At 40.9% G+C, this 26,386-nt stretch overlaps 1 protein-coding gene across 5 annotated transcripts in view; it reads left to right on the top strand.

Annotated features, from left to right (window-relative positions):
* Positions 1 to 26,386, top strand: part of LOC308200329 (contactin-4) — a 300,384-nt gene that overhangs the window by 29,925 nt on the left and 244,073 nt on the right. For all 5 annotated transcript variants that reach the window (XM_080605918.1, XM_080605910.1, XM_080605912.1 and 2 more), the window contains exon 2: positions 8,420 to 8,464. The gene's annotated coding sequence lies outside the window, so the exon portion shown is untranslated. The remainder of the gene's footprint in view (positions 1 to 8,419; positions 8,465 to 26,386) is intronic.

Below are 26,386 nucleotides of genomic sequence, written 5' to 3'. Positions count from 1 at the left end.
CTGCTTCCTAGTGAGAAAGAATTTGCAAGCTTGTACTTTTTCCCCTAAAACATTGTTATTTTTAAAGTTTGGTTGTTTTGAATTTGATCCAAATTTCTTTTTTTAATTTACTTTTTGTGGTCCTGGATGCTTTGCCCTTACCAGTAGCGCTGTGCTGTAATTCTCCTATGGCCGACATAGAGAACATGAGATCAGCGGGATCAAAGTCAGATCCAGCGCTGCTTTACTCTGCTCAGGGTCAGCCTCGCTCTTCTAGGTGTTCTGCCTACACGGTTGAAATTCTGAGTGTTTGGCTGAGTCTTTTATCCCGGTTCACACATTTACTGTTGCCACGTTTCAGCTGTGACCTTCACGAACAGGATTTTGTCTTCTCCGTTGGGGTTATTCGCGGTCCTCGAGCAGGTCTGGCTGTGGCTTCCAGCTGCACCTCTTTGATGTCCCTCCTCTACCCTGTGGGCTGCATCAGCTTAAGAGACTGTCACCCCATCAAAACAAGCTGCTGGGAGCATTAGCCTTTGAAAAGCATGTCACTGTTAATGTGCTCTTCTTACTGAAGTACGGCCTTAGCTCTTGCTTGAGTTTTAGTGTCAGGTGCCAAAGGATCAAGGCAGAAGTACCTGTTACTAAGAACAGAAGAGAACTGCACAGCAATGAAAAATGCTGTGCTTTATATTCGCTGCCATTTAAAATGGTGTTGTTACCAAAATGGCTGAGGAACTTTTCAGCCTTTTTTCCATTGGTGTTAGCTTTGGTGCCCATGGAAGGAGGCGATTGCTTGGCTTACATGAGGTGGACTGTTGAGTCCACAAGCAAAGGACTTCTTGTTCAAAAAAAAATTAAAAAATAAAAATTGTATATACAAACATAATGTGAAGGCATGACCACACTTCACTTGGTCACCAAGGACACAATCTTCTCCTCACATGCTAGTTTTTATAGCTAAATTCATTAATAATCATAGATTACCCAGTGTGTAGGGTACGTGCTGTTTTCCTGTGTTTTGTACATCTATTAATGTAGTCAAGTTAATTGTCCGATTAAGCTGAACAGGGCTCAGTAACGGAGAGGTCGTTATGGCAAAATAGGTGAATCAGAATTAGGAGGAAATTGGTGAACTGGTAAGTTTACAGCAGCAGAATACAATGCATGGAAGGAGAGCAATTTATAGGTATATTAAAATAAAAAAGGAAGGGATCTTAGGCAAATCCTAAGCTTATTATATTTCCTTTTTTCTAATTTCCCCTGAACATAATACCATTTATTCATGATACTGCTGCAATAATTGAGCCAGTGGAAGGAGAGGAAGAAAGCTACCCATATAAATTACTACTTGAGACCTGGTCTGTTTTGACAGATGTCAAGTCTGGGTAGCTTAGCTTGCTCTACTGTTTGTATGAGAAGGGCTTGGTATCACTAGGATGCAGACTAATAGCTTTCTGTGCTTCTGAATGTAGATAGATTACATTGCAACAGATTTTTTTTCCCCCTAGTCATAACCTAGTGACTCTGAGAGAATTAATTGATAAAATATTCCCTAGTTCTTTTGCATGGCGTTGCTGCAGGAGTGGGAATTTAAAAGGGAAGAGGCAGCCTGCCTGCTGGAGGGAAAAATTGTCATGGTCCCTTATGGTTTCTGTTTAGATTTGAGAAATCAAGTTATAAAATTAATTTAAAGGAAGTGATTTACTACTGTATGTTAAGCTTTTCTCTGATTTTTACAGTTAGTATTTAGTGTGTTTGCTACAAGTAATACATCTATGAGGCTTTCATGTACATCTCTTGCTCCAAAGTATTTCAGTCTTGCTTATTTTTTGGGACTTGCCTATTTGTATACCTTCCTCCCCTCAAAAAAAAATGCAAGGTGTGCATTAAACATAGATTTTCTCCACCTCTGTGGAGTTTTAACTCTGTATATGGCTTTCAGTTGTCACAGGTGGGAGACAGTCTGATCTCTGTCTTGTGTTTGGCATGTACTCACTGAGCTCATTTCAGAGCTGGAAGTTTTTGTTCAGTTACTTTCACCGCTGTGTTTTTTCCTGCTGTTAGGTGTTTAGTTCATACTTGACTTTATTTGCTGTCTTCTGTTGCTTTATTATAAGAGAATGGAAGCTAAGCACCAGGAGATGTGTATTTTATGTAGTTCGTGTGGATATGTTTAACTGCAGAGTCCTGTGTAGGCTCCATGTATCTGTGCACTGTGACCTCATTACGTAACTTGGCAATTTGTATAAGAAAGCAACTTAGAAAGCAAAAGACCTTGTTTTGGAGAACATGGTGTTGACGGAGTATGTAGGCGATCTGAAATGTCTTCTGGTTTGCAAGGATGAGGAACAAATTTAAAAAGGAAAACAAACAATTTAACGGTGATGGAGCTGTAGCTCCAGCAAGGATAGACTGTGGGCGTGCATCCATTTTGTCTTGTTGCAGAGGATTATTCCTCAATACACAAGGTCATAAAATCTCACACTGCTGAATATTGGAAGATAATCTTGCGAAAAGTTTAAAATATTTTACTAGCAGTAAATATTTAAGGCCTTCATTTACAGCAATCAGGGGACTATGTGAATACACCCTTAGCTTGCAAATAAACACTAAATTGTCACCTCAAATAAAAACAAAATGGTAAAACACGCAAAGCAGAAATCAACAATCAAGGCTGCTAATTATTACGGGCTTTATAGATATTAATTACTCAGTGCATGATGCTTTTTCATCACTGACCTTTCTTGTTTGGTATTTTGTAATTGGTTAAAGTGATTAGAGATTTTTTCCTGATCAGACTGATGATCTTGGCTTCTGGCATTTCAATCCCAGTAAAAGAAGATTTAATATAACAGAGTGATAGGAGCAAGAAATGAAGGGGAACTAATGGTCCACTCCCTTCTCTGGTAGGAATAGCCCGTTAACTTCAGCTTGCTCTTTCACGCAAGGAATCGCTCAGATATGACATTGAACAATGTCCTTTCTGCCTTGTCCTTCAGCTGTGTGGGTATTTGCCCAGGTGCAGCTGCACAAGTCACCAAGTGGAAATTGGAAAAGCGCAGAAATGCAGAAGCATCAGAAGCTCCCATCTGTGTTTGTAAAGCTGCGGTGGACTGGCGGTGGTGTTTCAGAAACTGTTGGTTTAAGTCTGGGGCAGAGCTGATCTTTAAAAGTGACCAGGGAGTGACGTGGTGTGGAGAGCTCAGCCTGCCTCCATTCCCTGGGGAGAAACATCAGGGTGAAGGCTTAAACTTGGACCTTGTACAGCATTAGAGCTACTGCATGGGCTCTTAACATCTCATTAAAAATTAAGACTATACACTTGCAGTTTACAATGATGGTGAATAAAGCATGGTTGTCAGCAAAGAGTTGGTACAACCCATCCCCTTTTGGTGCTTGGAAAACAAGTTGTAGAGGACTGCGGAGGCAAAGCTACACCTCTGGGTAATGAGGAACCAGATGCAAAAGAACCAACTATTCACAGTGAATTTTCCCTTTGTCATCAGAGCCTGACGTGTTCTGTTAGTAACCTTCAGTAAGTGACTCGGTTGATGCACTGTACGCAAATGAGCAAAGGATCTCTTAATCAGCAGTTCAGACAATGCAAAACAACCTCGTGCATTTCATTGCTTTGCATTTAAAGTAGAAAGTTGATGAACGCATCATCCTCTCTAAATGCAGTCTCCTGTAGTTATCCAGGGCTTTTTACTGATATATGGACTACTCACTTGCATCTCTATGTGACTTTGAAAGAGTATTTTTACATACATGGGCCTCTTCCCTGTGTGGGGTCAGTAAGCTGTGTGTTTTGAGCCCATTCTGATGGAGCAGGGAAGGCTGCTTTAAGTAACGGGCAATCCTAAGGGTTATGCAGCTTAGGAGCTCAATTTATGAACCAGCTGGTGAATCGTTTTGAGATTTCTTTGACAATCTCTGAAGAATTCTGCTGTCTAAAGATTATTATCAATATGCAGTCATGCAGGTCATGTTCTTTTCATTTGTGAAGCAAATGGCATCAAACAAATTGCCTTAAAGCCTAGAAATCCAATATAAATGTGTAATGCTCTTCTCCACTTGATGAGACAAGGTATTTTGCTACCTAAAAATAACACTTTGAAATATTTAATTTTCACTTTTTTCATACAATAAACTACATGAGATCTCTATTTTGATGGCATTTTACTTTGAAGCTAAACCTATCAAATCCTGGGAGAGCTATGATGGTGATTAGGCTTTTTGAGTTTTTCTGCATGAGATAGATTACACTTGAAAAATGCTTTTGGCTGACTCGCTAAACAATGTTTAAATGCACAGGAAATGTTTCTGCGACAAATGAATACTGGATTTATATTTCAGCTTCAGAAAACTCTCTTCTGTTTAGCTCCTGTCATCAATCTATTGTGTTAATAACAATGTTTGAATTCGGGAACAGGAGGCAAGCCAAGGATTCAGATGTTGCTGAGGAAGGGCTGCCCCTTGCAGCAGCTGCAGCTGGTAGATGAGGCTGAATCAAGCCGGGTTTCCTGGTGTGCAAGATGTGCTTCAGCAAGGAAATGATGTGGCTGATGCTTGATAGCAAGTGGTCCCACAAAGAGGTTTTTTGCCCAGTGATACGGCTAGGAAAATGGTGGCACTTCAGAGTTAATGTCCTCTTTGGTTTTGAGAGGGCAGCTGAGCCAGGATTAGGGCAAAGAAGGGTGGCATGGGGTTTGCTCTGAGTGCCTTCCAGGAGCAGGAATAGGGAAAGCAATACGAACAGTTGCAGTGAACGCTTTCTTTTTGAAGGTTGGTGGCACCGCTGGATGAGAGAGCAGGTTCAGAAGCACTTGGTTATTTAATAACCTGTATTAATAAGCCCGTGGGCTAGCAGGCTTGTGGTTATCACATTTCTTTAGCTTGTTGTGAAGTGAAGAATATTGTCTTTATAGTAAGAACGAAAACTTTTAAGGATGTCAAATTCATATTAGAAAACAGAAGCAGGGAAAGCTCTTAAACAGTACCTAGAGGATTTGGGGTAAAGACAGATCTGCAGGCAGAGTTTTTGGAGTGCTTAATTTGAGATTGGAAGGAAGCAGAGACAGATGCAAAATCTTATAGTATCCCAATTTAAGCTTTCCTTAAAAATAGTAAATTTGGAAGATGGGAAAACAGGACAAGACTAGTCTGTTGGTTTGGCAGGCGATGCAAAACTGTGCAAGAGTAGGCTAGCTGAATCAACCCAGAATAGAACTGGGGACAAAAAAAAAAAGAAAAAACACCATATAAGTTGTGTTTTTGAAGTGACCAAAGGAAAACTTTGGGGGTTCAGGGCCTGATGCATCAGTAATGTTCTTGCCATTGACCAGGGCTGACTGTCTCCCGCAGAACTATTACCCTTACTGTGTAGTCTTGTCTTGTGCAAGTACTCTGGGGACAGGTGCATTAGGAATGTCAGTATTTGTGTATTAAGATGATAAACCTCCAGGTGTGAAAGGCACCTAAGCTTTCTTTGGGATAGCTTCTTTCAGCTCAGTCTTGTTAGTGTGTCAGGCTAAGCGTGGAGTGTTGTGTGAGGCTGTCTGCAGGCAGCAGATGAGATCAGCTCTTCAGGCTCTCATCAGTTCTCTGTTGCCAGCTCCCAGAGAACTGTCTTTACCTGCAAAAGTAGATTTTTGGTGCAATTATGCAGTATTTCTGTGAAACGAAGTGGTGCCTCTATTCTATTCTTAAGTGATTTTTTTCCCTTGAAGTATGTGCTGCTCTTTTACAGAAAATGAGGGTAGTGTAAAGCTGGATTTCTTTTTAGGCTTTTTGGAAGTCTCAGCTTTGAGAACAACTGGAGCAGCGACTGGGGAGCCACATTAAAAGAGGGTTGTTGCTTTTTTCCTTTGGAGACAACTTCATATCTGCATTCCGATGCTTTTTTTCAAATCCTTCTGTTGACAAGGGATGCAGAAAATACTGAAGCTGTTAAATCCAGTTTTTAGCATGCTGCCTTCCATAGCGTCACCTAGGGGAGAGCGCTGCTTGTTCCCCTGGTACCTGTTTCAGTCTGTTCTTCACCTGAATTGGAAGTGTGCATTTGAATTGATTGGAAGCTATGGCCAACCCTCCCCCAAGCTGTGGGAGGTTTTTTATTCAGCAAAATTGCCTGGGCACTGCTGAATGGTTGCTGGTAATGTAGTTTAAATGCTTTAGCTTTTCAAGCCTGGAAATCCAGGTTCAGTGCTGCTTGTGAGGATAAAGTACAATTACTTTAATCAGTCTCAAATGCGTGACTACAAAGAGCCATGTTCAGCTTTGTGCAATTACTGCAGGATGAAATACTTTACTGAAAGTAAAACGTCCTGAATTTGCCTATTCCCTGTTTTTCAAGTCTACACCTCTGTGCCAATGCAAAACGTTGTAAGAAATTGTCCACGCAAGTGTTTCTGTTGTTGGAAGCTGCAAGGTCTGAAGGCTTTGAGCATGTACATGCTGCTGGCTTGATCAGAGGATTAGAAGATATAATGCAGATTTTAACTGGTGTCACCTGCCTGTGCTACCTCAGATTATTCGGTATGCAACGCACTTGGTGGGCAGATCGGAGGTCCTGTGTCCTGCCTGAGTAACATCGCGTGTGAATGGCTCCGACCGAAGCAAGCAGCAGGGGAGGCTGGGTGCTCAGTGCACAGGGATTGTGGGGGAAGAGAAATGATTTTATCCAGCCAGTCTCCCACATGAGCACCGAAAAAACCCTGAGCTCAATTACGCATGCAAGCATGACAGGGAATTTAAAAAACACAAATGCAGTTCTGAAGGTCGTGTGGCAGGTGTTTTGAAGGAAACCTCTTCTCTGCTTTGGCTCGGTGCCTTTATGCTCGCACAAGCTGAGGGATACGCTGGAGATGGATAGGCAAGTATAGAGAGTGTCAGAATTTTTGAAGTAAAAACTGGATGGATTTTCTGGTTTTCAGCAGCAAGGGATGGATTCTTAGGTATCTAAAAAATACACAGGGATGTTGGTGTCAGAACTTCTCGTACGAGTTGTTCTAAACTTTGCAACTGTAGTGATGAGTTGAACAGTCACAGTAAATACGGTAATATTTTGATAGGTATGAAACCCTTCACTCTTCCCGATGTCTAATTTGCGTAGCTCCGGATGTCAAATGTTTATCCACTCCACCCGGTGTTGTGCCCGCTTCAGCGGGGCTCCATCTGGCGCTGCCTGCCTTGGAGCCTGTTCCCCCTGAATGTGTTTCCCCATTCCCGGTGCTGGATCCCAGGTGCTGCTCGGCAGGCCTCTGCTCTTCCCTCCAGTAAATCCCAGAGGCAGCGAGTGCTGTGCCGCATGCGGTGAGCCGGTCTGCAACTCCTTTCGCTTTGTGAGCACAACTCAAGTGTGGGCTGAAAACTGGTGCGCCGGGTCCCTACTGAAAACTCCCAGCTGCCTGTGAGTGGTCTGTATTTGTTAAACGAGGCCATAATGTGCCCGTAGACTAACAGTGATAAAATTCTTCAGCGCAGTCTCCAACTGCAAAACTCATAAGGGCATGTGGCATGGAAGGTTTTTGTGTTCTCAGGGACTTTGACAGCAACTCTTATAGACTTACCAAAGGCAGGAGGGGTCCTCTGCTGGGTGTGAACCCTTCAGACGAGGTTCTCGTACAGCCAACAACCACTGCGTTGGAGAATGGGTGTCCAAACACTTGTCTTTAGGCAAAATGCCAGACTTCTTTGTCCCTCTTGTATCTGTGTTGTGTTAATAGTGCAAAAAAGCTTGTATTAGTATTCTTGCTCCGTTATGATGCTCACACAATTGTGGTTTCATAAACACCTGACTCTGCTGTATGTATTTTGTCTCATAGCCAGCTACCAAATGTGTAAACCAAAATGATAAAAATATGTATTGAAATAGTTTCCCATTGTTTTTCCACTTTTCAAATTGTTATTAGTCAGTTGGATTATCTAATGGTTTTACTTGGGACTTTGTGGGAAATGGCTGTGCTTCAGCCCTTTCTCTGGGATCTATGTTGGGTTGTCATCTTCTGCCCTCAACAGAAATGGGGAGCACCTAGGGGTTTCTGCCACCTGTGAGGCCAATAGCATTGTGTGGCTGGGGAAGATGGGGATTCACTGAGAGGCTTTAGCAGGCTGAAAGCGTTCTGGCTGTAGAAGACAGAGCTGAGAAGGAAGGTTCGGACAGCCCCAGGTGGAGCTGCTGACCCTCGGTGTCCTGTGGGGTGCCTTCAGGGAGCGCTGGGCTGCAGGGCGCTCAGCGGGCTGCGAGGCAGGAGTGGAAACGTCCTACAGAGTACCCAACCACGTCACTGCTCTGTCCTGGGGTACCTTGAAAATAGCAAACTTAAACATCAAAGGTGCCTTCTTTCTTTGCAAAATTAGTTAATGTGGATGAGAAAGAATGTAATGACTTAACGTATCTCTATAAGTGATTTTCCATATCAATTACTTCTTTCAGGTATTGGAAACTTGACTGAAGACTACGTATCATGCACTGGAGAAGGTAACAGTCCTTTAATACTAATTTTGATTTATTGATACTATTTTATATGGTTTTAAAGCAATTGCATTAAATGTCTGGATTTTCTTTGTGTTGTTTGTGCCTGAGACTACAGAATCTGTCCCTGAGTTTCTCGGTACCTTGAGAGTAGGTTTTGTTTAATTCTTGAATTCTTTACTTTCCACCAGTCGGTGGAAATTTTTGTTTAAATTCCTCCGGATGCATATTGCATTTAGGCAATTTTATATTTCAAGATTTATAGAAAACATGGAGTAGCTTGCCTTCAGAAAACTTTCTGTAAACATGCCATTGTTTAAAACAAGGTATCTAATTTGAACAAACAGTTTACAAAAGGAGATTGGTATCTCAGAGCACTTTCAGGTTTGTCTCTTTTTGTAATGAGATTTTTTCAAACTTGGTGTTTAGTTAATCATTGAATGACTCTACAGTTAAATTATCAAAAGACTGTCAAATTTTAATTATCAAAACTGTCACTTTTGAAACTCAAATATCTTAATGGTATCTGTTTGAAAGTACAAAGGAATCAATATTTTTATTTGAGGTAGGTTTTGTCCTATATATCCTGAATGCTCTTATTTATTTTCTGGAATAATATGAGTGTTAAACACAAATTTAAGTGTGATAGTTTGTGCTTCAGAGTCTAGCCCTGGTCCAGGCAAGAGCAGAAGACTGGGCTTTCTTTTGCATCCCTGCTACTTTGCCTTTGCCTCTCAAATCTTGGCTCCACGTCGTTGATCTCCAAGATAAAATTGTTGCCAAAGAACAGCATATGTTTGAGAATGAATTATATTGTTATCACAAAAGAACAAAACCTTTCCAGAGTTTACAATGAAATATTTAAAAATGTGGTTTCCTTTGTAATTTTTGATGTTATTGGTCTATCTGTTTGGAGAGGTTACAGATGCTTTATCAAAATAGTATCTTGATTCTTTTTCTTTGAGTAATTCAGAGGTATCTCAGTGCTGGGTGTTTGCAATGCAAACTGAACTACTGTTTTAGATGAAGTAAGCTATTATTCAACAGGGGACTTACACTTGCAAAGCTCTCTGTGTGAGGTGTTCATAGACTGATAAATTTTGATATCGCTTTCTAGTGGTCTGCAAGGAAAGGCTTATTTATATAAAAGATAACTTTGAATAATGCACTTCTCATACCTTTGGACAGTCCTCCTAAATTAGCCTCAAAGCCCTTTCTTGGGTCAAATCTTGCTTATGGTTCTCCCATAGTAAACAGGAGGTTCTGATACCCGTTGCATTTGGAAGGCTTTTTCAAAATCTGCAGATGAAAAGTACCTCTGAAGAGTTAGGCAACCCTGATTAATTGAACCTGAATAAGAAGTGCAGGATCAGATCTAGGGATATTATTTTTAGGCTGCAGGCTTGTGTTCTGCATTCCAAATCCTTAAATGCCAGTTTGATAGTAAGTGTGAAGGACTGGAGCAGGCAACTATATGCATAGTAGTGATGGCTTGTGAATAATGTCACCACTACAGACAGAAGAATGGAAATTGCATTCTGTTTACAGAACTCACTATTTGCTAAACACTTCTCATTAGCAAAATGTAATCAAAATGTGTTAAATACCTCAATTCTGTGGTGTAACCTGTGTGGCATTTGTAGTGAAGTGGTATTAAAAATGCTAAGAGGATAAGCAGGGCTTTTGCCTAGCAGCATGCCTTGAGAACAGGCATGTTGCCTTCAACAAGCTGAGCAAAGTGTGTTGTTGTTTTTAGAAAAGTGGCGTGGGGGGTTACATGTTCCTGCACTTGTACTTTTATGAGGATTGTAAATTCAGATTTTTTTACACCTTTCAGTTCGAGGGGAGGGGAGGGCTTTCTAATCCATGCTCTTAACAGTGTGTGGTCATTGCAAAGCCATAAGGCAAGGAGGAAGCCAAGGCTTTTTCTGGTCTGTCTGGGAAATCAGAACTGGATGTGTATGTAAGTGACTCAGTAAGTATAGATTTGAAAGGAAACATTTGTGTGTTTTAATAGTGTAATTATCAAATACTACTTTATTACCTGTCAAGGTAATTAAAACAGCTACAGGCAAATGGTCATCTTAGAAAGCTTGCAGCATCTGTGCTGTATTCACCAACCAGGCTTAGTGTATTTTAATTAGACATATTACCAGCAGACACAGTCTACGGTTGTGCTGCAGAAACATCCTTTTCTGCATAAGAATACTGAGTGTGCTGGATGGGCAATAGCTCTAGGAAATAAAATTATAATGGGTATAACTTCTGCCTCATAGTCTATGTAGCAGTTAATTATGCAAGGGCTTAAAATTAAGGTTTTTCTTCCAGTGGCATTCAGCACCGAAGTGATAGTTTCCTTTTTGTCTTGTGTGCATGTTTGTCTTGTAGCTGTTGGCTATATGAATCTGAAGAACTGCCACTGTTCCAGTTGGAAACTTGTTCAACTGGAGGAACTGTGGGTCTGTTTCTAAGTGAGTTATTCAAATAAATTACTCAATTACTCAAATATAGGCTTGCTGTATCTAATTTTTAGATTGCTCCTTCAAAGACAGGAGTTGTCTGCTTTCCAGGCATCACTTTGCTTGTCAAGATCCAAGGAAAATGACTCTCCTTCCTTGGGCTCCTTACTGCCAGGATGCTACTTTGAAAATGTTCATTACTTGAATAAAAGGTCCCTAAACTGAACAGGAAGCTTTAAGCGATTGCTAGTGTAGGTCAAGATGCATCAGCCTTGATTCTGAGTTACTGATACTTCCACACTGCCAGGACTTGCGTCTTCCAGAGCAGGTAGTCACTTTTGCCTATTTTGTCTTTTTTTTGCCTATTAGCTGAACTTTCTGCACCCTTTAGATTGGTTAGAAACAAAAATAGCCACTTGGCAGTTTTGTTGGAGTCCCCTGTAAATTGAAGAATAAATCTATTTTCCAGATGTTGTGAACATTTCAAAGACAGCTTATATTTGTAGGCTGGTGTCACTGTTTCTTGTCCTCTGGGTTTTAGGTTTCCTTCAGTTTCTTTTTAAACTTCTGCAATACTGTAGTCAGGTCAGCTTATGTATAGAGGAACAGCGTGTTGTGAAGACAGTACCTGAACTGCTAGAAGACTGAGCTTTCAAATGGATGCAAGAATGGTTGAGTCTGAGAATAAAAGTATGTCTGAGATAAACTACTTCTATTTAGAAAAAAAAAAAAAGGCAGAATGCCTTAAACAACAAAGATATAGGTAGCTGCTGTCAAAGCACTGCTTAAAAGGAATGAGAAACTGTCTTAAGGAGGGATTACTGTATTGAAAAATAAACTGCTGAATCACTGGAAGCAAGTAAGCAATGCAGAGTCTTAGAGGCTCTGCAAAACATAAAATGGCTGCTGCAATTCAATTAAAATCACAGTAGGATTTGTTGTTTGGGATGGTACATCTGTCATCCTGTATCTCCTGATGGTTGATGCCCCAGGGGATACTTAAGTGAGTGTAGTGCTCTGGCAAAAATGCTGGAATGACAGTTCTGCAGAACATGATCCTCTGTTTACGCGGACATGTGCATTTTTCCCAACACACCTATTGAGTTTGGACTTCTGCATGCTCTTTATGCATTTTGCATTTTTTAGTAGATTGTTATTCTGAATCAAGTGTCACATTGCATTATCCTGCAAAAAGGAAGAGGAACACTATAAAGTTCCTTGTGGATAAATAATTGTTAACAAGATAATGCCCAAGATACCTAGTTCAATGACACTTATCGTATTTATCTTACAGATACTGTGGATGTAGGTTGGGCTTTTAAAATCAAAAACAACTTCTTACCCCTTCAAAAATTTCCTTTTAGGAAGCATTTTATGCTAGAAAAGCCTCCCTTTGTTAGAACGCATGGGTTTACAAGGCAGAGAATAGCTCCTTGTAGGACCTGTGCCAGTCTCTGTTATTTGAAGATCGTATCTACCTCCTTGGGATTGAGGAACTCCAAATTCATCCACTATTCATATCATGATGAGTAAGTTTTAGACCCTCCATGTCTCTATACTCAATGTTTTGTAGTTAACAAGGGCAAAAAGCATTTGTAAGCTACAAAGCCCTTTTGAGAGAATTTCTTCAGCTCAAGCAGTTTGATCAGCATCCAGCATCAAAATGAACATGAAAGAGCTTCCTCAGGTGTTAGAGGTCTGAACACAACCATGCAGAAGCCCTGTGGTGCAGCAAAGTTGAAAGCAGAATCTGTTGTTTGGTTGGAGCAATGGCTGTTGCAATTATAAATATGGAAAGTTATTTTCTCAGGCTTTTAATGCAAGGGAGAGAGCATTTGGAGGCAGCCTACTGGAAGGTGTGCGGCACACAGGAATGAAAGGCTGAGAAGGTAAGCCACAGCTTTAGCAAGACAGCTGCAGTGATCCTTCCTCAATGGCAATGCAATGACAACCCATGTGCAGTAAGCATTAAACAGATTTGTAGAAAGGAGACTTGATCTGTTCCTTTTCAACCCAGCTTTCCATACATTTTGAGGTTGGACTGGAAAGAAGGCTTGGGATAAATGGGGAGGCAGGGGAGGAGGATAGGAAGGGAGGCATGGTGTGTGCTCCACTGTACGGATGTGTCTGAGCAGAGCAGCTTTGTCCTGTGGAATTTGTAATATGGAATAACTGCTGCTTCTCAGTGCACTCAGGTGCTGCCTAGAATGAGTAAGCAGGGCACATCACTTGTTTTTGAAATGCTTTTCTTTTTTCCTTGATTTCTTCCTGTTTCTATAACTGGCTAGTGATCTGACTGCAGAGAGCTCCATCCACGCAGATGTTAAGAAATAACTGTCAGCCAATTTTCTTTAAAACCTTTTCTACCTCCTGTTAGCTTGTTCGTAGGATTTTGGCAATGGTTGTCTTCCAGGGGCCTGCTGCACTGAAGGGAGGACAGCAGGACTTCTGGATGCTTGGCATGAGTGTGTCCAGGAGCCTGAGGGCCCCCAGCCCAGGTTTTGGGGTCATCTCAAGCTGCTTTCTGCAGCCTGGCCTACAGGTTTGGGAGCTGCCAAGCATAAGCTTCATTTTAGATTTTGTTTGAATTATTTCAAGATGTGGTTCTGGTGTTTGAGGGGCTGAGTGACACGTCAGCTGGAATAACCTCAACTCCTTTCAACAGTGAGATCCAAGGCAGAAATCAAAAATGGTCTGAAACACCCGTAAAAGGAGTCCTGTCCTGCAGTGAGAAAAAATCAGGTTTGAGATGAGCATTGCCTCTAGTCACATTAAGTTGCACAATTTACTATACTTGTTCAATAAGTAAAAGTTTCTTGCTACAGGTGGTACAACAGGTATGGCAATAACTTGGGCCATTACAGAAGTAATTTATTTGCTATCAAATCTTTTGTTAATTGTTTGAAATGCCTTGAATATGCCCTTAGCAACTTTCAATAGCATCAATTAACATTTAGGAAGTTCATTTCAGACTAGCAGAGTGTTAAACATTTACTTACAGAAATGCAAATGAAGTACACCAATTTTGCATCTCGTGTGCCCCTTAAGCCAAATATTTATAAGGCAAAAAATAGTAGAGTCAGCAAATATTCGGATGAGTTTTGATGCTGAAACTAAAAAATAAGAAATGATTGCAGCCAGTTTTGATACTGAACCAGTTTATGCAAGTTCTCTGCTCAGTTTCATGGTGCTGGACCACTATGGGAAAAAATCTCTGGCTAGAAATCAGAAAGTCAAAACCAAACTAATGTTTGGATGAAATAGCAGAGGCTCCTTTTAGCACGTCGTTGTTTTGTCATCTTTTAAAAGATTTGATTCTCAAGGGGGGAAATAAACACAGAAATTAAGGTGCTTCTGGAAGACCATAATCAGCAAAACAAAAAATGAATTTTAAATTATTCAGTGTAGTTTACCAGAACCTAATTGTGACTTTATCCATACAAAATATAAATGATGCTTTGCAAAAAGATGTTAGTGTGGCTTACTCTACTACTGAAATCTTTTTGTCTTGGTCTTAGGTGTGTTTTTGCATCCCATGCCCCAACCAAGTTATTTGGTGAATTGATGCATTGTTTCAAATGATCAGTCTGCCAACTGAAGGAATGAGAAATATTCCTTAGGGCAAGTTTGGAAGTCTATTTTGAATTTTGATTCTTTTATTCGAGCACAGTTGAAGTTAATGTCTTCACTGAAAAAGAAAATAAGGTCTTTGTTTCCTTAATTCATTGAACCTGATGGTTGTATATATTAAATATCATCTTAGGAAGAACATCTTTGTATTCTTACTTTGAGATGCATATTGTTTTAATTTCTCATAATTGCTTTTTTAAATGGTAGAACTTGTAGAGCAATCTGTAAAGATATAGTTCAACTGCCCTGCTCCAAGGTTTCTTGTAAGATGCTATTTCAGTAGTTATTGAGGACAGACGCTGCTCATATACCATGCAGCATAAAGAAGGAATCATTTCTTCTTCTGCCCCTAGTGTGTAATCCCTTCTGGTCTTTGTTTCTATCACTTCTCATCTTCAGCTCCCTTGCCACTTCTTAAAAAAAAATACATATATCTTTCAGGAGTTATTACTTCTCTCACAACCACTATTTTCATTCCTCTTCACATGAAACAGTTCCTTTTTTTCTGTTCTTTCCTGCAGCACTCTTACCACTAGGTCTCTCTTCCTTTGTGCTTGTGACTTACTACCAGCTCTGAGTATACAGTGGTATATGCTAGTTGTAACTTATAATGTAGTTATTCCAATAGTTTGACTAACCAATATTTCCAGAGGATGGAGTCATGCAGCCAGTAAACTGTATTTCATCCAGTAGTGAAGTTCACGGGAATTGGATCAGCTTTGTGGGGCCCCACTTCAAAGCAGTTTAAAGATGCCTTATTTTCACATTTTCCTCTCAATCTTCGTTCCTGCCATTCCTCAGGAATTGCCACGATTCTACCGTATCACCTGCTTTGATACACAACGTGTTATCTTCAGCACACCCCTTGAAGTCTTTTTTTTTCTTCCACAGGAAGCAGATGGGGGGAGAAACACTTTCATGCTGAACACATGCGTCCTGATAGGTTTTTGTTTAGGTTTTGCCAGTCTGTTCTAAAATCAAAACACCTTGTCAGAGGCTGATTAGAGCCACCTCTTCCCTCCCTCTGTAAAATATCACTATAGCTATCTTTCATTTTTTTCTAGATGACTTTTTTCAAAAGGTATACGCTACTATGGATGCAGTAGGCTGTGCATTATGACACTTCAACATGAACTTTGGCCTTCACCAATGACAATGTAATTTTCTTTTTTGTAAATGCTACAGAATATGCTGCTCATAATTTCTTTCTATACCTCCTGATCTTATGCTCTCTGATCATTAGCATCCAAGCATCCTAAATTGTTTGGGCCAGCTCATATTTAGTCTGACTCAGCTCAACCTTGCTCTGAGACCCACCAATGTGCTCCTGGCTCCCACCACCACATATGAAAGCTGCCCGTGTCTCTCTTTAGGTCTCTGCCTCATCATTGCCTTTGGTTGTGCTTTCTACCACTTTACAGCTGGCTATGTTCTTCCTTATCAATTTGTAATGGGGATACGTTGATCAGCCTGGCTAGGCTTCCCTTTCAACAAGGATGATGAAAGGGGATGACTGCCTGCCCCACCGAGGTGCTAAGAAGCTGAAGATCTACCAGCACTTAGTAGTATTTTTTTTCTTCAGCACGTTTGAGACTTGCGTGTTGTGCACTAATTACCATTGCCATTTAATTAAGCTACACAAGTTGGGGATAGATGTGGTTGTATGCAGGCCCTGAAGTCTCAGCTGTTCCTGCAGAGACAGGATCCCAGCTAATGTGTGACTTTGTGTACCAGGCCAGAAGGGCTTGTGGCTGTGGCATGTGTTGAAGGGAGGGGTGCTACCTTATTAAAATTCATCTGCTGGTTTTTACTATACACCCAATTAATTAATTAGTGTGAACTTTGTTTCTAACCAGGTATAAGTGTTTTTTATGGAAAGTCCTCTGGCCACATCTTTCTCCTCTCAGAAATGCAGACCTCTGCTTGTTCTTACAGCTGCTTGCAGTCGTGCCGCATTGCAAATAACTTCAGACAGTGTGCTACTATGCTCTTCAGTGGAGTGTTGCTCAGATCTGGAAGTTGCTTCAGTTTTCAGATAGAACTGCAGATCTGGAGTAAGTCTGGGCATCCCAGTGTTACACTGTCTTGTCAGAATTCATCATGTACATCTGCCTGATGGTAAATGTGGCGTGCATGTTAAGGAACTCTGGTTTTGCACAGCGAGTCTCCCAAGGAGATGCTGTCAACTCTGCTGGATTTTCATTTGATCGTCTTTAGTGTTTTCTGCAACTTGCTGTAAACCGCACAAACCACTCATTATGCAAGCCTGTCTCTGGTTAGTGACATGCAACTTCTGTAGGCTTTTGGATTTTTTTCTGTTGAGATTGTCCCCTTCTCCCATGTGTTTACTATCTGCATTTTATAGATAAGTACATTTCAAATAATTTTATAACCCCTTGTATTATATATTTAATTCAGTTAATTGTAGCAAGTTCGCTTTCTATAGTTATACACAAAGCGGCTGCAGTCGTTTTGTTCCTATGCTGCAACCCATGGCAAAAAATCATCACTTTCCAGAGAACTTTCATTTTCTTTCTTAAGCCATTTTTGCATAATTCTGCATTCCAGCGCTATCTCTGTACTAAAGCTCTTTATGCCGTGGTGTATTTTTAACTAATGATGTGTCACTGTACCAGCTTGGATTTTCTTGTATCTGTTCTGTAAACAACTGAAGTTCTTTTTAAGGGGGAGGAGAAGGAACGGTGCCAAAGAGTTGCAAGTTGTGTTTGTCTTCATGCAAGCAGAAGAGATCAGACTGGCCTCGGACCAAATTAATTAAATGTTCCATTTAGCGAAAGATGTCAGTTAGGAATAGATAATACTTTCCGTCTGAAGTACTTCACTGGTGGAGAATAACGACTCTGTGTGAGCAAGCAGCTTCTGAATGTTACACAAATGTCAAAGCAGTAGGAAAAGTTTTAGGGCTGAGGCTTTGCTGGTGAATGTTATCTCTTGGCAGGTTTTTCAGCTCCAACTTTTCCATTAAGAGGGGCAGCATCAGCAGAGTGCTTTGGGATTATAGGAGCCAAAAGGACCAGAGTATCATGGAATCAAAGGGAGACTCAAAGTAGTTATTCTTGTTAGTGGAGCGCCAGGTCCATGAGGAGCAGGGGAATGTGCAGTTTTAAAGAGTAATAGTGGACAGTGTTCATCTTGCATCTATATTTAATGAACTGGTAGTTGTGATGTACAATGAGGAAACCTTCTGGGAGTAAGTTTGGGAAAGAAGTTAGGAGATGGACTTGGTCAAAGTCTTCTTGTCAATTTATTCCTTTACTGTTCCATAGCAAAGGGGAGGGGGGAGAAGACTGGAAGTCTATTCTGTGTCATTTCCTGCAGTAACTTGAATATAGTTGCAGTTTACGGAACTTTATGTATATATCTAAAGTCAGTTAACTGGAACACGTACCCTTGTGTTGCAGAAATGTAACTTCATGTACTGTAGATTAGGTAACTTTAATAACCATTTACTGATGTAATACTGCCCTCTGCTTAAGAAATGCCAAACTTCATAGTATAGTTGTATGTTTGAAACAAAATGTGCGTGAGCAAAAGGTACATTTTTGTTCAGGGTTTTGGATCATATACAGGTCTGGGAGGCTGATCCCTGGTATTTGTGTAATGGAAAATGCAAGCTCTGCCTGGATCAGCTTCATCTCAGGTAGATCCTGTTGCCCTTCCAGTGTTGTGGGATTTTCCTTGCGGGTATGAAAATGTAAAGCTTTTTGCTACTGTTTTAAAATGTTTATGTAATTATTTTACTTTATAATAAGAGCATTAACTGGGAGGTCATTAGGCAGAAGAATGAGGGTAATATATGCATCAATATCAAAATATTTCATCTTGATTAATCTGCTTGAAATAAATACCAAAAAGACAAATATTGTGCTTGTCATCTGAAGTGACTTAGTGTACTTCTTCATTCTGCCACTATACATCAGATGTGTTGCTTTTACTCCTAGCAACTGTAAGCGTATTTCATGTGGGATGGCAATATCTTGCATTGTCACTTTCAGAAAGGATGTGGAGAAAGTCATCCACTCGTTTCTTTTTCCTGGGACCAGCTTGTGGACACTTCATAGACAAAGTATTTGATCTTTTAGGCTATCTACATAGCATTGGGTTTTATCTCATAAATGCTTGTTTACTTTTAACTGTACAAACCAGAGTTCACTCATGTTCCAACCTGAGTTTTGGTCAGTGGGGAGTGGTACCTCCTGCACTCTGATGCTGTTTGCACGGGGGGAAGACTTCTTCCACACGGGCAAAAACTCCATTCAAATATTGCTACATTTGGCTGTTAAGTTCTTAAGACCTTTTTAGAGGCATCACCTTTATCAACAAAGGTATAACCCTTTAAGCTTCTATGGAGCTAAAAGGGCTTTAGTCACAAAACATACTTGCTCAGTCCCAGTAAAAAAAAAAAAAAGGTTGATCTTTTCTCCTTTATTTTTGGGTTGTCAGGAGATTTCCCTTCACTGGGAAGCTTTCAAAGACTCCTCAAACAGAGGAAACCAGCCAGGAAGGACTTAGTCACCACTCACAGTGGTGACCTGCAGAGAGTTGTGCATTCTGGGATCACAGCCGTTAACCTACTAGCAGGAGGTTTAGCATAAATGGAAGCAGGCTGCTGATGGTCCTTCGGCAAATGGATTTACGTGAAGTCCAACCAGAGCAGGTCACAGTAGGCTAAACTTGAAGTGACAAAATGTGTGAGATAGCCAAAGCAGGTTGCAGATATAGGTATGTCGATGCATAATCAAAACATGTGGAAATCTACCAAGGTTTCTGGTTGCTGACTTAATTGAGTAATATTAGAAGCACAAATGCGATCACTTTTTCCCTCCCAGTTCACCATGTCACCTCACTTATCTTAATAGAGCCTCGGCTTGCAAGCATTCAGGCATGTCTCAGCTTTAACCATGTAAGTAAACCATCTGGGATGGAAGGAATTAAATATTCACAGCATTGTCAACAGCATCCCTAGCAGCTGTCTGCTGCTCACCAAGGTGTAGCCCCATGTGCAAAGAGGTGAGCAGGACTGCTATGTGCAGGAGGAGGGTAAACTTTTGGAGCCTTCCCTGCAAGTTTCTGGCTGCTCTTGTCTGTGAGGCTTGTAGGACCTTCCCGAGAGCATCTTGGATGTGCTGTGCATTCAGCTGATGTAAATCCATGCCACTTGATTAGCTGCGCTGGAGTGATGTTGATCTGTCCAAACCGATCATCTGTCTCATGCTCTGCCAGTAGTGCCTCATGGAGAAAAAGCCAATTTCAGAATCCCCTTCTCAGTCTGGGGTTAGTAATGTGAAGTGACAAAGTTAAAACTCTGCATATTATATAAATATTAGATATGATATGTTCTGCTTTATTAAGAAAATCTGTTTGACGTTCTGTTACAGAAGAACTAATTGGGTCCATAGTGAGTGCATAAATTAGGGTTGCCTTATACAGTACCACTAATTTATGCATATTGAGGTTTGAAAATGTTCTAGGCTTCTTTAGAAGATGAGCAGTTTGGGCAGGTTAATGGAAAATGGCAAACTGGCTGAAGGGTTACATGAACATGAAGCTTCTTTCCAAAGGATGTGTAATAGGAGGAGTACCAAGCAGTGTCAGGTACGTAGGCTGAAGAGTGTATAAAGCTCCCTGCTGATCTCCATTTATCAGACCTGACCAGATAATTTGCAACTTGTAATTATTGGGCTAATTTACCATGATTTCATTGTAACAATGTGTGATAATTAATCTCTTATTTTGAAAATGAATCAGTGAACATCTGTCTCTGTAGCGATATGGAGAAAAGCAGCGAGATACGAAAAGGCATGGACAAGTATGATGTCAATCTTTTTTATTCTGCTAATTAGAGATATAATCCCTGAATTACGCAGCAGGGTTTCATCCTCACAGAAAATGGTTGTGTCCAGCGCTCCTAGGAGCGCGAAACATGAGAAGAGCTGGCAGGTTAATGGCTCACTTCTGTGGCAAGATACGATAGGAAACACCAATCCTTACTTTCATGAATCAGTAGTAGCAGAGATGTGGGAAAGCAAATAACTTTTTAGAAAAAGCACAGGAATGTGACGCAGGGAGAAATGTACTCTGCATCCTGCACTGTGAGTGTGGGAGCAAGTGCCCAGCAGCTCCCTGCTTGCTGGTGCTGAAATGCGCCAAGAATGCATCGTACCTATGGTGAATATCAAAAGTTGACCTCAATACTGCAATTTCACTACATATTTTAATGAAACAGACACTGATTGGCATGTCTAGCAGATAATCTAGCAGATAAAGTTGGTGTTTTCTAGATGTATGAACCATTAGGGAATACAGAAAGTCTTGGAGTTCAGTTTGTGGCAGCAAATGTACGCAAGACAGGCCTTTAATTACACCATTCATATTAGTTTTTTTCCCCCCAATAACTAATGAGTGGAATAGTGTTAGCATTGAGTTTTAAACATGGTCTCTCTCTGGATAGAGTGTGGGGTGGACTGTCCCTGTCAGGAATGCCTTTGATACAGGCAGCTGAAGACTTTAGGCCCCCTTAAGGTCCTGTCTTCTTAAGGCCCATACCTGATGGGAGTCAGACCACAGTCTGAAGAAAAGGGGTCTCTGTCAGCAGGCTGTATAGAGAAACTAGTCAAGAAGGATGTATCCATTATACATTGAGGATGTATCAAGCTGTAGCCCAGTCTCTAGCACTGAGTACTCCAGTGCCTTTGGAGCAGAAAGGGTGATCGGTGGTCCTTGAATTCACCAACTCATTTCATGAGTTACATCTCAACTTGCTTTGTCTTTCTATGAAGGCTCAGCTAGTGTGGCTCTCATATCAGTGTCTTCAAAGGGAGGCAATAGCACCCGTTGTTCACTGTAGGCATAGCTTACTGGGTAGAAATCTTCTGCAAATGGGGAGCCCAGTCCAAGCGGGATATGGGGAACGCTGCCAAGTGTGCGGTCGTGGTGGGATTTACGTATGGATGCGCCAGCTCTTCAGCATAGTAATGCATGAAGCACTTTTCCTGCCCAGAAGCAATGTTGTGGATGTACTTGGAGCTAAGTTTTGGTATTTACCTCCAAAGCTAACTTTTCACTGGACTGAAGTTTTAAGGATCTAAACTTGGGAGTGAAGTGCTTCAGTCATGTATGGAGAGCAGTCATTTCAAAAAGGAGATGCCTTAGATTTACAAAGTTGTTTTCAATGTATAATAGTCATAGCATGTCTAGAATATATACCCTTTAATTAAAACAAGGGAGCTTGAGAGAAATGAAATAAATACACCTATAAAATAAGTGCTCAGAAGGTTTTCATTTAATCAATAGTCGTGTCGGCAGTGATTGCAAAAAAAAACTTCAGTACACCATTTTAATCAGAGATGTTTTTTCCTGGCACGGGGGTGGAAAATATACTGATTAATTAATTTCTATTCCTGGAATGAGACAGCCTCCCAGCAGAGCAGATCTGAACAGCTTGGTGACATGGCAATATGCAGTACAAATGTAAGTGGTCCCTCAGTTCGTGTAGTCAGACCCAAGGCAAAACCAAGAGCCAGTTCTGGAGCTGATTAGTGAGCAGGGCTTGTCCAGAAGAAAAAGTGCAAAACTTCATGGCTGAGGAACCCAGCGGTGCTTTTGATGCATTGGGTTTATTGAATACTTTTTGCCTGGCTGGGAGCTATTTTATTACTTTTAATAATTTTTTACTCCCTTTTGATTTGTATGTCAGGCTGGCTCCTGTACTGTCCTTGCTCAGCAATCAGTACACTGGCGTGTTGTGCCCGTGGGGATGCAGATGATCCCAGATGGGACACAAAAGGTAACTGGCTTCGTTCTAGGAAGTATTGATGCATTAGTTGCACATAATATCCTTGTTAACATTCCTAACTATTATGCTAATTATTATGCCTAATTATGGGAAAATAAAAATGTCATGCCTCCTTCCTGCTAGACAGAACTTACCAGCTTTCCAGAGACCCAAATACATTATTTAATCTGCTGTGCTTGTTTAAATATAATTATGTAGTAGGAATATTTTCTGTTTTAGGGAAAAAAAGGAAGAATATGCAAGCTTTCTAGTGAAGTTAACTAGTTACATAAGTAAAACTAAAAGTAATTAGAAAAGGTGTTTTCAGTGATCCCATGGACAAGCTAGCTCAGCAGGCCACTGTAGGAGAACAGGAGATAAATTGGAGCACGAGAAGGAAGACAGCAATGGGAGAGGAGATGGGAACATTTTGCACTGGCTTGGTGGCAAAATTGGGAAAATCCTGGGTAGAGAAGGGTAGGCTGGAAGGACTGACTTGCTTTGAGTGGGAGAAGGAGGCTGTATGGCAAAGGTAGAGGGAATTGCCTGCAGAAAGAAGCCATTGCAAAGAGCAGAGGTTGACAGCTAAAGTAGAAAAATTCTACAGTGGAGAGAAGGAAAGTAGGGAAATATTTGGCCCTGTGTAATACTGCTCCATGTTGGATCAGTTTTACTTGTGGAAGTGATCTGGTACCATGCAAACAGTATTCATTTGCACAGAAAAAGAATGGGGGTAGGAAAAAAATGCTTCTTCATTGATGTTTTAATATACTTGGATGGTACAAGACCAAGATGTACATGTAATGAGAACATCTTCCTTTACATTCTGTAGCTATGTCAAAAGCAAAAGCATGAATGTGTCTTAGTGCTAATTTGATGGAATTAGGAGGGAACATGTTTCCATTGAAAGATTGTTTCTTTTGAGATCCTCAGTATTAAGCTACCTGAGCCTGGAGCATTCACTGCAGCATGTACTGATGAGGTTTTCCTGTGCTAGTTCACAGAACGGTTTGGGTTGGAAGGGACCTCAGAGCCTACCCAGTTCCAACCCCTGCCATGGGCTGGGACACCTCCCTCCAGACCAGGCTGCCCAAAGCCCCATCCAGCCTGGCCTTGGGCACTTCCAGGGATGGGGGTAGTTAAGCAGCTTGACTTCTGTGTAAGTCAAACTCTGGCTTTATGAGTACTTTTCACTGTGCTATTGCTGTGAATGTGTGGTAACACAGCTGTGATATCAACGGAAGGAGTTTAAAGGTAGGGTCTTCTCTTTGCTCTAAATCCTCTCTTCCACCACCATCCTGAATTGATAAACTATCCTGTACCACTTGCAATATCCCATAGAGCTTTGTCAAGCTTGTATTGAGAGGTGGCCAATTCCAGAGTGTGTCAGGATTATAAATATTTAAGCAGCAATTCAGGGGAGGGCAATGATTTAAAAGAGAGCATCCCCCACAAGTCTCTACTGGGGTCTCTTGTGCTAAAACTTTGTGAACCTCTAAAGTCTGATCCTGATCTTTGTGCTACTTTAGCTCCATAGGAGTAAATGAATTTGCATGGAGTCATACAGGTAATGTGCATATGCTTAAAAGCTTTGGGTGGTTGGCTGAATGCAGGCACAACTGGCTTCTAGAATAATCCTGAAACAGTTCAATGGTTTAATGCAACCAGTAAAATTCATTGCAATGGCATTCTGTGTGGCTGGTTTATATGCTGAGAATTTTAGGTGGCCAAATATGAATGTAGGCAGCAATGGTTTTAGAAATACTTTTATTGGACACTTGCAATTTGTTCTTAGTTCATTAAAATCAGTAGACAGATGTTATGATTCACTGAGATATAATCTGTAAGAACTTTCAGTATGGGATTCACTTACTACAGACTAACTCTACTTCCTTTTTTTTTTGTTGCTCTATATACGGCAGAGTTCGTATCCTTATTGTGTAAATTAAATTGGATTTTAATAGGACAAGAACTCCATAAGTTCTTTTTCTGGGTTTATTTGCATGAGAGGGGTGAGAATTCAGGCCCAGCTGCTGTTCAGAGAGTTGCAATAGTTGGATCATGCACTTGATGGAAACTTTGAACTGTGACATTTAAGTATGAACAATTTGAACTTTGAGAGGTAATGCTAAACATCTAAGCAGTCTACTTTAGTAAGAACTTTACCCATTTGCGCCCATTTCAGCCCTGTCAAAATGGCTTGTTTCTAAGAAATCAGAGCTGTATATTATGGAGCATTACAGAGAAATCATACAGTCAAGAATATCTTGTGCACCAACCATCACAGAAGTTGAGCACTCCAATCAGTTGACTCAAATATTCATTATGAAAGCAAACCCCTGCTGATTGTAATGAGAATTTTGTCTGCATAAAGCTTTTGTGACTGGGTCTCGAGTGGTACTTCAGAGTTGTTAAGTGTTTCAGCATCTCTGCTCTAAGATAATCTTTCCTAAAAATAATGCAAATTGCACTTACCACCATGTTTGAATGAGGCTGTTTTTTTCCACTGGATCCAATGGACTTTAAATGAAGACATTAAACTTTTTCTATTTCTTTAGATTAAGTTTTTTTAAGCACGGGCTGTGCTGTGCTATCAGATGTACAAACTCTTTGAATCATGCAGGGTTAAGTGGGATAGCCACCCCTGCTCAGGTGTTTTGGGAAACTTGCTCAACTTGGGAAACAGGGTAAAAAAGGAGCTCTACCTCTGAATGTTGTTTATAAAGCCATAGGAAACAGGTATTTTTTGCTCTTCAGAGAGCACATAGAAACTGGGCTTGTCTTAAACATACAGCTGATAATCCTTCCCTGTGTGCCAAAAAGGGGCTAAGCCATGTTTTGAATGAGTTAAAAATGTGACAACTCTCCTGTACTCTTCAAAGCCATTCCAAAGAAGTGCAGTTTGCAGTGATGGAGTTGCTCCTTATTCAGTTTGCAGGCTGCAGCTAAAATGTTTCACTGAGAAAGGGAGACCGTAATGAACATTTATTTGCTTGACTGTTTTTTGAATGGCTGTCACTTAAAAGGGCAGTAACTGCTGAGAAAAGTTTGTGGAATCTCAGGCCTGTTTTTTTTTTTGTATCAAAAGGGTTTGAATAAATTGTAACTTTTCCTGACAGATCTGTGAATTTTCTGGGCACTCTTCTGGAGCAAATCTGCCTGTCTTTACTGTTCTGCGAGTCATCACTAAAGCGTTGTATTCCTCAAGAGAAGGGTGAATTGGCATATTTACCCAGAGTAAAGATGCCAAATGCTATTGATACAAATTATGTTTAAAGCTAATGAGGACATTTTCTCGCTCATACATAGGCTGCTCTGTATGGCTTTACTGTAACTGACTATTGCTCTAAGGCTCTGAGCTTGCTGCACACTGTGCACATACCACCCGTGTGATGCTGTGTGACATCCTTACACCTGAGCAAACATCTGTAACACATCCTTTCTGCTGTCTTAAGTTCAGTTATTTTAAGGAATTTAATGTCATGAACCCTTTGCAAATGGTTGAGTAAGAGGCAGAACACTCTGATTAGAGACTGGGAATAGAGATGGGGGGGAAACAGGGAAACTAGAAACTTGTTTTTCACAGCTCACAACCCCTGCAAAGTTTCAGGGCTGGTAAAGGGCAGGAGCAACTCCTGGGGCCCTCACCTGTGTCGCTGCAGCACAGAGGTGTGGGTGTCACTGAGAGCAGAAGTGCTTTGTGTGACTGCAGCGAGTATGGAGCTGCGTGCTCTGCCTGGCTCCTGCCCCTTCTGCTCTTTTAGTTAGCCTTGGGTTTGGGTTTTTGTTTTTTTTTTTCCTGTAGTTTTTTAGATGAACTAAAACAGTGTCATGATTTTCGTAGCAAATTACTTATTATTAAAGAGGAAGGGAACTCGAATCTTAAGTATTTGGCTCTAATTGTGAAGGAGTCTGTGAGGCATCACACTGCATTTGAAATGTCACTTCTAATACCAAGTTGTTCCCAAATGTGGCTCTTGCAGCTTTGTCTGATGTTGTGGCTTGTTGCTCTGGGAGGTTGCTCCCATACAGGCAAGACAGGCT

This window comes from Anser brachyrhynchus (genome assembly GCF_964034855.1).
Source record: "Anser brachyrhynchus genome assembly, chromosome: 10".
Lineage (NCBI taxonomy): Eukaryota > Metazoa > Chordata > Aves > Anseriformes > Anatidae > Anser > Anser brachyrhynchus.
The sequence above is the reverse complement of the archived record's forward strand: the minus strand, read 5'-3'. Positions and strand labels throughout refer to the sequence as shown.